The sequence below is a fragment of the Chiloscyllium punctatum genome, chromosome 36, assembly GCF_047496795.1.
Source record: "Chiloscyllium punctatum isolate Juve2018m chromosome 36, sChiPun1.3, whole genome shotgun sequence".
Taxonomy (NCBI): domain Eukaryota; kingdom Metazoa; phylum Chordata; class Chondrichthyes; order Orectolobiformes; family Hemiscylliidae; genus Chiloscyllium; species Chiloscyllium punctatum.
In genome coordinates this window covers 24,489,000-24,502,204 of record NC_092774.1, presented here as the reverse complement: position 1 = coordinate 24,502,204, position 13,205 = coordinate 24,489,000, and the positions used below count along the sequence as shown (strand labels likewise).

The 13,205-nt window shown below is 45.9% G+C and overlaps 1 protein-coding gene across 1 annotated transcript in view; it reads right to left on the bottom strand.

Annotated features, from left to right (window-relative positions):
• The window catches only part of LOC140460041 (uncharacterized), a 137,920-nt gene that overhangs the window by 71,142 nt on the left and 53,573 nt on the right, over positions 1–13,205 (bottom strand). The window lies entirely within an intron of this gene.

Genomic DNA, 13,205 nt, shown 5'->3' with positions numbered 1-13,205 from the left:
CGTTAAATGTCCATGTCCCTTCTAAAATGCAGATTTGCCGCTTCAGGGAGCAGCAGTTGCAGCGCGAGGTGCCTGTTACTTGGTGACGGTGAGGCTCCCCGGCCCCGCCCATCCCCCTGAGCTGACGTCACGCGGGGGTGAAGGCGGTTGGGAGGAGAAGTCGCTCGAGCGGGGAAGGGGCGGCCGTTAGGAAAATGGCGCCGTGCGGCCCGGGGGCAGACACCCGTCACTGGGCACCGCCGCCTTCCTGGTGCAGCTGCTGTGTCACGGCCACACCGCCCGGCTGTACAGCAGGCAGGAGCCGGTGACCATTCTGGAGGCGGATGTTCCTCAGTCATTGAAGGGGTAGGACCTGTTGAGAATGGTTAGTGAAGTGTGTGGTGTACTAAGCCTTATTAACATGGATATAGTTTATAATTTATCAAAGTATACATTTTATTATTTAGAATGGTAGAGATGTACAGCACGGAAACAGACCCTTCGGGCCAACCCGTCCATGCCAACCAGATATCCTAAATTAATCCAGTCCCACTTGCCAGCACTTGGCTCATCTGCCTCTAAACCCTTCCTGTCCGTAGACCCATCCAGAGACCTTTTAAGGGCTTTAATTGTAGCAGCCTCCACCACTTCCTCGGGCAGCTCATCCCATTCACGCACCTCCCTCTGCATGGAAACGTTGCCCCTGAGATACCTTTTATATCTTTCTGCTCTCACCCTGAACCGAGGCTCTCTAGTGCAGACCTTCACCCCCTACACTAGGGAAAAGACATAAGAAAGTTCTACTTTTTTTTCTCCTATTGGCATTTGGACACTTCAAAATCTGTCAATAATACCAGCATCGCCACTGAGCATATTGCTCTGTGTCAACAAGCTTTGCGCATGTTCCTTGCTTTGGGTGTCACCCTTGTTCAGGACTGGGGGTGGGTGTTGGGAGAGCTGCAGAACAAGGGTGTGCTAGGAGCAGGGTGGTGAATTGGGGATAGGTGGAGACAGGCAGAGGGTACAAACTGGTTGGTCACTGGGAGGAAGGAATCTGGTTGGTGGCAGGGAGGGGTGGGGATGAGTCTGGGAAGGGATTTGGGGTGTGGGGAAGGAGGTTATTTGAAATTGGAGAACTCAGTGTTGAGTCCTCCAGGCTGTAGGCTGCCCAGGTGGAAGATGTGGTGGTGTTCCTCCAATTTGTAGTTTGGTTTGTTGTGGCAATGGAGGCGGCCTAAGATGGTCATGTCAGAAAGGGAGTGGGAAGGGGAATTAAAATGGGTGTTGATTGGGAGGTCAGGTCGGCCTCTGCAGACCCAGCTGTGACTCTCGGCGAACCATTCCCCATGTTTACCCTCTGTCCCCCGAAGACTACAATTGGCAAACACATGGCAAATACAATACCCCAATGTGAAGTTAGAGCCTTTGCGGTGTTAAAAAAATGCAGAAAAGAGGTGCATTGTTTAAATGGTGATATATTGGGATATGGAGAAAGTGAGGACAGCAGATGCTGGAGATCAGAGTCGAAAAGTGTAGTGCTGGAAATGCTCAGTCAACATTCGACGAGCAGGAGAGTTGACGTTTCGGGCACGGGCCCTTCATCAGGAATGACGTGTGGATGTACAAAGGGGCCTCAGCGTCCTTCCACAACAGTCAATGCCAGTTGTTAGGTGCAGCGAGCAATGCAAGTGGTATATTCGCAAGTGGAATTGAGTTCAGAAGTGGGGATGCCTGCATACAGTTAGGGAATTATTGAATATATTCAAGGTGGAGTTCATCTGATTTTTGAACTACAAAGAGGAGGATGTTTATGGGGGAAGGTGAGAAAATGGCTTTTAAGACCAGTACAGAACAGTTATAGAGTCATATAGCATAGAAACAGACCCTTCAGTCCAACTAATCCATGCTGACTATGTTCTCAAACTGAACTAGTCACACCTGCCTGTGTTTGGCCCATATCCCTCTGAACCTTTCCTATTCATGTACTTATCCAAATGTCTTTTAAATGTTGTTACTTTACCTGCATCCACTACTGTGTCGGGATGTTCATTCCACACACAAACCACTCTCTTTTTTAAAAAAATGCTGCCCCTCAAGTCTTTTTAAAATCTTTCTCCTCTCACCTTCAAAGTTTGCTCTCCATTCTTAAAATCCCCACATGTGGGGAATGACACCCACCATTCACCTCATCTACCCCCCTCATGATTTTATAAATCTCTAAGGTTACCTCTCAACCTCCTGTGCTGCAGTGAGAAAAGTCCCAGTCTATCCACCTAGATGTCGGTAGATTTAATATCCAGTTATGTAGGGGACTTTGGTGGAAACTGGGAATTCATTGCACTGTAGGGATGAAACCCTACACTATCCAGACATTTCTGCTGGTGGATGAGACTAGGCCACATAATTTGCAGGACTGGATTTTGGACAGAGATGAGGAGGAACTATTTTTCCTGGATAGTAGTCAATCTATGGAATTCTCTGCCCAAGGAAGCAGTAGAGACAGCCTCATTAAGTATATTGAAGACACAGTTGGTTAGGTTTTTACATGGTAGGTTAATTAAGAATAGTTGGATAATGCAGGGAGGAGGAGCTGAGACGATAGATAGTTTTACCATTATCTTAATGAATGGCGGATCAGGCTGGATGGGCCAAATGGCTTACTCCTGCTTGTATTACTATGAAACTATAACCCTGCCTTTCCCATGACTAACCCAGCTAACCTGCACATCCCTGGACATGATGGGCAATTTACCCTGGTCAATCCAAATCAAGACTGGTGAGCAATGTATTGATGTGGGAAATTAACATCTGAGAATGATAGAAAGGGACAAGGAGAGTAAATATACCAGCAATCAAAACTGGATTCTGAATGATCACAAAAATGGAAACAAAAAGTGGTGTTTCAACATGTGTGCTGCACTGTAACAAAAGTAAATGAATTGTCTGCACACATTGAAGAGAATAATTATGATCTGAGGCTCCTCACAGAAACATGGCTTCAGGATGACAAGGATTGGATCCTGAATATCGAGGGGGTAGTCAAATGGGAAGCTCGGTAAAGGTAGAGGGTTGCCATGGCTAATCAAAGCACTGACCACAGGGTAGTCTGGTGTTTGCTCTGATTTCATGTCCTCATTTCTCTGTCCTCTGATTTCACTGTTCCCACAGAATAAGATGTCAATCTGTTCTCAGCTCTACTGGATTTCTGCTGAAGCTTTTACCCCCACCCCCTTTTTTTTACACCTTCTGGAACAATAAATTATTCAGTAAGTCAATCAAAGTCCAATGCACAATCTCCCAGTCTCTCAACCAACCAGGCACAAAAGTATAGTCATAGCAGGGAATCAGACAAGAAAAAATGAAACAACAACATGAGAAATAAATAGGTGCTAGTGCTTAATGTCTGTTCATTAGGAAGCAAACCAGAAATAGGGCTCTCCCAGGATTCTGATTGTGCCCAACTTGAGGATCCTCTCTCCCTTACATCTAACTGTTAGTACCCAGCTATGATTGACAATATTTTCACCAGAAATGAAGCATCTTATCAAATAGAGATAGACATGTACTGCACGTAAGTAGACTTTCTTTCTGTCATGCGCGCATACACACAGAAGTCCATGGGGGTGAATTTTTATTTGCAGATACATCCTATTTTGCTTAAAAATGCACAATTTGCAGGCAGTCAATACATATAATATTTTGTAAATTTGACTTTGGAAATAGAATCAGTTTGATTCAAGGTTTGGACTCTGACCTCACATTTAATGCATTGTCTGAGATGTCATCTTTTGTTACAAAACCTTAAGTTATGTTGAGAAGTGCCTTACAGAAAGTTGGAGATTTACATATTAATGATGCCTGCAACCCATTTGAAAAGATGAAAGACTTAACAATCCAGGTTTGTTCAATATATCATTACAGTGTCCTGCCACTGAAATGTTTTTCCATAAATTCTGACCCTTATGATCTTATTCTTCACAACCACTTGATGAAAGAGTTTCGTGCCGAAAGCCAGTGCTTCCAAATAGCTTGGTGTTATGTGATTTTTAACTTTGTCCAGGTTAGGGTGGATTGGCCATGCTCAAATTACCCATAGTGCCCAGGGATGTCCAGGTAAGGTGCATTAGTCAGGGATGAATGGAGAGAAATGGGGGTAGGGAAGTTACTTTCTGGAGGGTCGGGTGGACTCGTTGGGTCGAGTAACCTGCTTCCACACTGTGGGGATTCTCTGAAGAGAAGAGAGATTTCTGCAAACTATGCAGGGCAGCACAGGTGTCTCCATGTGAGTTTGTGCATGAGTGTGTTTTTGCATGTGTGCTTGCTTGGTGAAGTGAGTGTTATGGAGTATCACCCTGTGCGAGGAGGAGTATTGGGGATGTGTATGTGTCAGAGAGTATGTGCATAAGAGAGGTGTGGATAAAAGCCAGGGGTTGCATTTTGCGAAAACAAGGAAGGGCAAGAGGGTCTGCAGAGGCTGACCAGATGTCCCAGTCACCACCCATTTTAATTCCTCTTCCCTCTCCCTTTCTGACATGACCAGCTTTGGCCTCCTTCATTGCCACAACGATCCAATCCACAACACCTCATCTTCCACATGGAGTTCTCCATCCCCCAACTCCCTTCACGGCCTCTGCCCCTCCTATTCACTCTTCCCTGCCACCAACCAGATTCCTTCCTCCCATCGACCATCAGGTTGTACCCTCTGTCTTCACCAATTCCCACTTCAACACCTTGCTACCGGCACCCCTTTATCTGCATCTTGTCCTACACCCATCCCCCTTCCTGAAGAAACACTTGAAACGTAGACTTCTCCACCTCCTGATGCTGCCTGGCTTGCTGTCTTCTTCCAGCCTTCTGACTGTCTACATTGTCAATCGAGACACAGTCTGTCCCCTCCCTGGATTCACTCCCTTTCCATTCAGTTGCTGCAAGTCAACAATTGAACCCCAGAATGAAAAAAAATTGAAAACGTGGTTGATAAAAGAGAGTATTGTACTCAGATGTTGGCCAGAGGAAGAAAGTTACAGTCTGGAGTGACGCTCAATCTTCATTCAGAGAGAGGAGCAGCATCTGTAATCAAATAGAGTCATAGATGTATAACTTAGAAAAAGACCCTTCACTCGAACCTGTCCATGCGGAGCAGATATCCTAATCCAATCTAGTCCCACTTGCCAGCACCTGACCCATATCCCTCCAAACCCTTCCTATTCATAAACCCATCCAGATGCCTTTTAAATGTTGCGATTGTATGAGTGTCCACCACTTCCTCTGGCAGCTTACTCCTTAAATGCACCACACTCTGCGTGGGAAAGTTGCCCCTCAGAACTCTTATATGTTTCCCCTCTCACTGAAAACCTATGTCTCTAGTCCCCCCCCGCCCCCCCCACTGACTCTCCAGGGAAACAACCTTGTCTATTTATCCTATCCATGACCTTCATAATTTTATAAACCTCTATAAGGTCACCCCTCAACCTCTGACCCTCCAGAGAAAAAATATCCCTGGCTTACTCAGCCTCTCCTTGGAGCTGAAAGGGGCAGTACAGAGAGATCTGGGTGTTGTTGTACACCAGTCAATGAAGGCAAGCATGCAGGTACAGCAGGTAGTGAAGAAGGCTAATAGTATGCTGGCCTTCATAATAAGAGGGATTGAGTATAGAAGCAAAGAGGTGCTTCTGCAGCTGTACAGGGTCATGGTGAGACCACACCTGGAGTACTGTGTGCAGTTCTGGTCTCCAAATTTGAGGAAAGACATTCTGGCTATTGAGGGAGTGCAGCGTAGGTTCACGAGATCAATTCCTGGAATGGCGGGATTACCTCACACTGAACGACTGGAGCGACTGGTCTTGTTTACCCTTGAGCTTAGAAGCCTGAGAGGGGATCTGTTTGAGACACATAAGATTATGAAAGGATTGGACACTGGCAGCAGGAAACATGTTTCTGTTGATGGGTGAGTGCCGAACCAGAGGACACAGCTTAAAAATACGGGGTAGACCGTTTAGGACAGAGATGAGGAGAAACGTCTTCACCCAGAGAGTGGTGGCTGTGTGGAATGCTCTGCCCCAGAGGGCAGTGGAGGCCCAGTCTCTGGATTCATTTAAGGAAGAGTTGGAGAGAGCTCTCAGAGATAGTGGAATCAAGGGTTATGGAGATAAGGCAGGAAGAGGATACTGATTAGGAATGATCAGCCATGATCATATTGAATGGCGGTGCAGGCTCGAAGGGCTAAATGGCCTACTCCTGCGTCTATTGTCTATTGTCTATTGAAACCCTCCAACTCTGATCCTTTTCAGAGTTTCACAACATCTTTCCGATAGAAAGGAGACAAGAAGTGGATGCAGCATTTCAAATGTGGCTTAACCAATGTCCTGCACAGCCAACTCCCAAACTCCCAACTCCCATACTCAATGCTGCGACCAATAATGGAAAGCATACCAAACACTGCCTTCACTATTCTGTCTACCTGAGGCTCCATTTTCAATGAAGTATGAACCTGCACTCCAAGGTCTCTTTATTCTGCAACACTCCCCAGTCAGTCCTGCCTGGATTGCTTGACCAAAATGTATTTCTCTAAATTAAACTCCATCTCCCATTGGCCTATCTGATCAATGCTAATTTATAATGAACTCTTTCTCTCATTCCACAGAAGCTGAAAGTCTCTGTTCCTTCATACCCTCCTTTGATGCTGCCTGACCTGTTGTGCTTTTCCAACACCACACTCTCGACTCTGATCTTCAGCATCTGCAGTAGTAATTTCTCCAACATTTCCAGAGTCTGCCCCGCCCCCCGGATTCACTCTCTTCCGTTTCAGTTGCTGCAAGTCAACAACTGAAGCCCCGAATGAAAAATAAATGGAAAAAGAGGGTGAGAAAAGAGTGCCATACTCACAGATGTTGGACAAAGGAAGGAAGTTACAGTTTGGGGTGAAGCTCAATCTTCATTTACAGAGAGAGGAACAGCAGCAGCTTCAGAATGACATGGTCCACCTTCCACATTCAGACAGAAAGGGGGCTCTGATTGGCAGGAGGATAAGTTTCCTTCCAGTCCGACAATGCTCTCCATTGGTCCATGAAGATCGTGAGTCGTTTCCGGGGACAGCGCCGAGCATGCAGTTTTTGCTGACACCAGCTAACCCGCACAGACCTTGCTGACACCGAGGAGCATGTGCAGTATGCTCTGGAGATGCTGCTGTTATTGACAGATTTTAAGTGGTCAAATGCCAGTCGGGAAAAAAAAGAGTAGAGCCACAATTTTGTTCTCCTGTAGCTTGACATAACCGTACATGCTCGTCACTATTTCTACGCCGAAGGTCCTCCAGCCTGTGTTTGCCCTGGATCACAGCATCCAGAGCATCTCAACTTCTGCAAATCGAAAGACAAGCCCAACCCTTGGAAGAGAAGGGGGAGAAACAGAACAGACTTGAACGTAAAATTATTGTAGTGCGATCACTTCCCTTAAGCATGAATAGAGGTCATCAGCTGTCCGTGAGCTTGTGGCGCAACGGTAGCGTGTCTGACTCCAGATCAGAAGGTTCCTTGTTCAAATCATGTCTGGCTCACTACACTCAACTTCTTACATTTCAAATCAAGAAATGAGTACGTTCTTTCCGTATATCGGTCGTGTCAGATTTTCTTTGCGGAAACTTTCGATCACACGTGAATCTTTACTGTCAGTTTGATTTGTGAACACTGTGTCAGGGAGGTGGTGTGCCCATTGTTTGGGTAAATGCTCAGCTCCCCGCAATGTGAGAAGTCGAACACAAACTGTTCATTACGGTATTTAAACACACAGCCGCTTCGTTTAGTTGGTGACAGCGCAGTGTGAATAACATTATACCGATATTTTAACAACATAATCTAGAGATTCCCATTCAGGTTTTAGTCACATCAAACTGCCACGTAATGATGTTATGGCCTCAGTAAACTATAATAACGTGAAGATCGCTGGGATAATTTTCTATATCCGACTGCAATATAAGCACAGATCATTGTTTCCAGTTTTGGTGGAACAAAAGACGTTGTATTGGTGGATAATTACAGTTAGTGCAAACACAGCTACCTATCGATAAATATTAATCCTGTTCACTTCAATGGCCAAATTTCAATTCAGAAACCAAGTGCACTTGGCTGTTTGTAACAGAGACAACATGACAAAATGGCTCATAGGAGGAGAAATGGGACATTGAGGAGAAGTGAAATGTTTGCTTTTGGTCACCTCCACAATTGTCAGAAAAACAGGTTGAAAGGATTCTTAAAAGGTGGCTGAAGGAGTGGTGAGGGATAACACTTCAGACAACGCAAAGTGGAAGACCACTTTCTAGTGGAAGAAAAAGACATTCCTTATTTCTGAAAGAACTGGGAAACAGAAGAGGGAATGAAATCTGACTTGGGAGCTATTTTCTATTTGTTGAGGATGTTGCTTCATCACAGTCTTGGTTTAGAGCATAAGCTCTTCATCAGGAATAAAGGGTGGCCCAAGGGGGCTGAGAGATAAATGGGAAGGAAGTGGGGCTGGAGGGAAGGCAGCTGGGAGTGCAATAGTTAGATGGAGGTAGGGATTGATGGTGATAGGTCAGAGATGAGGGTGGAGCAAATAGGTGAGAAGCAAGGTGGACAGGTATGACAGGTCAAGAGGTTGGTGTCAAATTGGAAGGTTGGATCTGGGACAAGGTGGGGGAGAGGAAATAAGGAAACGGATGAAATCTGCATTGATACCATGTGGTTGGAGGGTCCTAAAGCAGAAGTTGAGGTGTTTTCCTACAAGTGTCAGGTAGCAAGAGTTTGGCAGTGGAGGAGGCCCAGGACTTGCATGTCCTTGGTGGAATGGAAGGGGGAGTTAAAGTGTTCCGCCACAGGGCGGTGTGTCGGTTAGATTTAGAGTCCCAGAGTTGTTCCCTGAAATGTTCCGCTAGTTGGCGTGCAGTTTCCTCAATGTGGATGGGACCATATTGCGAGCAATGGACATAATCTTATAAATAGATTGCATAAATCTTAGCTTGCCAGAGTTATTTTCTTTAATTAAATTAAAGAATTTTTTTATTCAATTGGATGACTACATGAAACGGTTTGTTGGTCAGATTTGAATCATCACACCCAAATGAGACGATGCCATGAATATCAGTGAACTGCTCTTTTTGTTAAAAACCACAAGTTCTTGATTTATTTTCACAACTTACTGATATTCACATCTGCACATTCAATGTCAAACTCTGACATCAGAAATGACATGACACCATTAATTTTGACTTACAATATTCAAACAAACAAATTAATAGCACACAGTGAATCGCAAGTCTGATTAATATGAAATTAAATTTGACCAAAAAAATATAAAATCAAGATGGGAGATAAGAAATGGGGTAAGGGCAGAAGGCAAGAAATGCAGCATCATAGAAAGTGCTCCTCCAGAGAGTGCATTTTACCAACTACCACTGCTAAATATAAACACTCTGATATGATCCTCCGTTTTAATGTAAACCATAGCCCCATACAGTAGGTACCATTAAAATGAGTTAAAAATACAAGCCTTGAGCAAATCCTGCTTCCAGCCTTACCCCCCGCTTCTTGGAGCTCGGAACTTCCTCCAGCTCCGGGGGGTTGTTGAACACCTGGGCTCCAGCGGCCACGCCTCCACTGAAGAAGCTTTGGGAACCAGATGCACAGAACCTTTGTATATGAAAGCAGCTTACAGAGACATTGAGCAATAGCATCACATGGTTTTTACCCATCGACCTCTGGGTTATCGACGCAGCACTACTCTACTTCTGTGCTCCCAGCAGCTGGATCGTGGATCAGTTTAAAGTAGGTCCTATATCTCTGATAACATCGGTACACAAGGCAGTGAAGAAAGGTTTCAGCACACTGGCCTTCATCAGTTAGGGAATTGAGTATAGATGTTGGCAAGTTATGTTGTAGTTATACAGGACGTTGATGAGGCTGCACCTGGAATATTGTGATCAGTTTTGGTCCCCTTGGTGTTCTGACTTCTGACTTCTTCAACTCTGGGTTTGTGTTGAACTTGATGGGATACTTTGTCCAACTCAGCATGTTTAAACAGTATCTCTCAGAGGGATTCATCTGAAACTTTTCAGGAGGTGAGCTCAACAAGATTGAACTATTCAAAGTTACTTGGATTCTATTTTAAACTTACATCAGGACCAGTAGTCAGAGACACGTACAGCAAGGAAACAGACCCTTTGTTCCCACTTGTCCATGCTGACCTGATATCCTAAATTAATCCACTCCCATTTGACATCACCTGACCCATATACTCTGGCAGCTCATTTCATATATGTACCACCCTCTGCATGAAGAAGTTGTCCCTTTAATATATTTCGCCTCTTACCCTAAACTTATGCCCTCTCGTTCTGGACTCCCCCACCCCAAGGAAAGGACTTTGTCTATTACACTGTCCATGCCCCTCATGATTGTATAACCGCTATTAGGTCACCTCTCTGCCTCCGATGCTCCAGTGAAAACAGCCCCACGCTATTCAGCCTCTCCCTGTAGCTCAAACCCTCCAACCCCCAGCAACATTCCTGTGAATCGTTTCTCATGGAGAAGTCAACGTTTCAGTCCTGAAGAAGGGTTAATACCCAAAATGCTGACTACTCCACATTCTGGTGCTGCCTGGCTTGCTGTATTCTCCCAAGCTCCTACTTGCCAACTTCGGGTTGCAATATGTAGTGGCTCAGTGGTAACCACTGCAGCCTCATAGCACCAGGGGCCCAGGTTTGATTCCAGCCTTGGGTGACTATCTGTGAGGAATTTGAACTTTCTCCCAGTGTCTGCGTAGGTTTTCTCTCTGTGATCCTGTTTTCTTCCATAAACCAAAGATGTGCAGGTCATGTGGATGGGCCATGCTTAATTGCCCATAGAGTTAGGTACATTAGTCAGAGGGAAATGGGTCAGGATGGGTTAATCTTCGGGGGGGTCGGTGTGGACTTGTTGGGACGAATGGCCTGTTTCCGCAGTGTAGCTCATCTCATCCAATACTTTTCTTACTAACGAATGGCAGAGTAGGCCGAATGGCCTAACCTCTTCTCCGATGGTCTTCGGTTTCTCTGGATCATTTCATTGGCAATGTGCAGTCCCGGGCTCAATGAGCAGCAGTATCCACTGAAGGCAAAGCTCATAGAATCATAGAACTCCCATAATGTGGAAACAAGTCCTTCAGCCGAACACATCTGCACTGATCTTCCGAAGACTAACCCACTCAGATCCATTTTCCTACCCTCCATAACTTGCACACAGACCCCAAGGGTGGAATTATTCCTGGGTTCCTGGTGCCATGAGGCAGCAGTGCTAACCCTGAGCCCCCATGGAGTTGTGATTGTGGGGTGTGGGGGAGGCAATTGCAGTCCAGCAGAAAAGAAAAACAGCCCACCTACTCTCCCACTGCACCCACTGTCAGAACTGGCAGGAGGTTCAGTCCTGGGAGGTGACCGAATGCAGCGTCACCGGTGGGATCTGATTGCTGGGAGCACTGGTGCCTCCGCTGGTGCTTCCGCAAGTTGTACGAAAACATGAACCTCTTCCCACACTCGGGCCAGCTGGAGGGCATCTCCCTGGTGTGGGCATATTGGTGCTTCAGTAGGGTGGAGGAATTGCTGAAGGCCTTCCCGCACTGAGGGCAGCAGAATGGCCTCCCCCCTCCTCCACTGTCCCCCCCCCCCCCCCACCCCAAACCCCCGTGTGGTCCAGCTGGTGATTCAGCAGTGTGGAGGAGCAGGTAAAGACCTTCCCACATTCGGCGCAGGAGAACGGTTCTCCCCAGTGTGGATGGACAGGTGCCTCAGCAGGGCAGAGGAATTGCTGAAGGCCTTCCTGCACATACGGCAACTGAACGACCTCTCCACCATGTGGACACACCAATGGGCCAGTAGGTCGGAGGAAAGAGCAATGCCCCTCCTGCAGTTGGGGCAGAAGAACGGCCTCTCAGTATGGACCCACTGGTCTCTCAGCAGGTGGGAAGACCTGCTGAAGGCCATCTTGCACTTGGGGCCGGAGAACAGCCTTCCCCGGTGTGGGCCAACTGGTGCGTCAGCAGGGCAGCAGAATCATTGAAGGCCTTCCCATACTCAGGGCAGCAGAAGGGCCGCTTCCCCTCTGTGGACCTATTGGTGCTTCAGAACCCTTTCAAATTTCACAATATCCTTGTGATAGGTGGGAGACCAGAATTGCACGCAATATTCTAAAAGTGGTCTAACCAATGTCCTGTACAACCACAACATAACTTCCCAACTCCAATACTCAGTCAGAGGATTGGGAAAGCTTTCAAAACCCACAAAAAACAAAGAGGAAAGAATGGAGGTTCAAACCGAATTTTTGAGAGTTAGCTTGAAAGCATCAATGAGAAATCGGCGGAATGGGTTTATTGGGGACACGTTCTCCCTCAATGCACCATATACTTATTTCTCTTGAGCTCTTCGTAGTTTCTCTGTGCTGCAGTATGTAGTGGCTCGTTGAAATAATCTCCTGATGCAGCTTCTTTTGTGGGTGTTGGGATGATTGCTTCTGTGATTAAGTATTTGGTTTGTGTATGTTGTTTTTCTGTAGATGCCAGTGTGAAGTTCCCCGTTGACTGTTCGCTCTACTGTGACATCTAAGAATGGCAGTTTATTGTTGTTCTCCTCTTTTTCAAACCAAGAGCCCCCCTCAGGCCATAGTCTCACTACTTGGAACACCAATATACACACTCGTCAAAGGCCTCCACTGAGGACTAAAACACCAAGTCGAAGATTCATGCCACTCCATTTACTCCATCCAAGAATTCCTGAACACCAAAGACACGAAGATAGAAGAGGATGGAGTAATGTTGTCCTTTGACATAACAGCCCTGTTCACATCCATTAACATCAACGTGACCAAAGAAAACTGAAGACACTACTCGAAGAACTAAAGACAAAAACACAGCACCAACTTCATCAGCAAAGATAGCACTGTCAACCTCGTGGTTACCACCCACTTTATATTCAGTAACAAGCCCTACAAATAAATCAACGAAATACCCATGAAACACTTCTGTCATCAAAAAATGAAACAAATTAGAGGAAACGTACAACACCATCAACAATCTCCTTACTGGCATAAAATTCACAAAAGAGGAGAACAACAACAAAGTGCCATTTCTAGATGTCACAGTAGAGCGAACAGTCAATGGTAAAATCAAAACAGCCTCTACAGAAAAACACCACACGCGAACCAAGTATTTCGCTACAGAAGTAATCA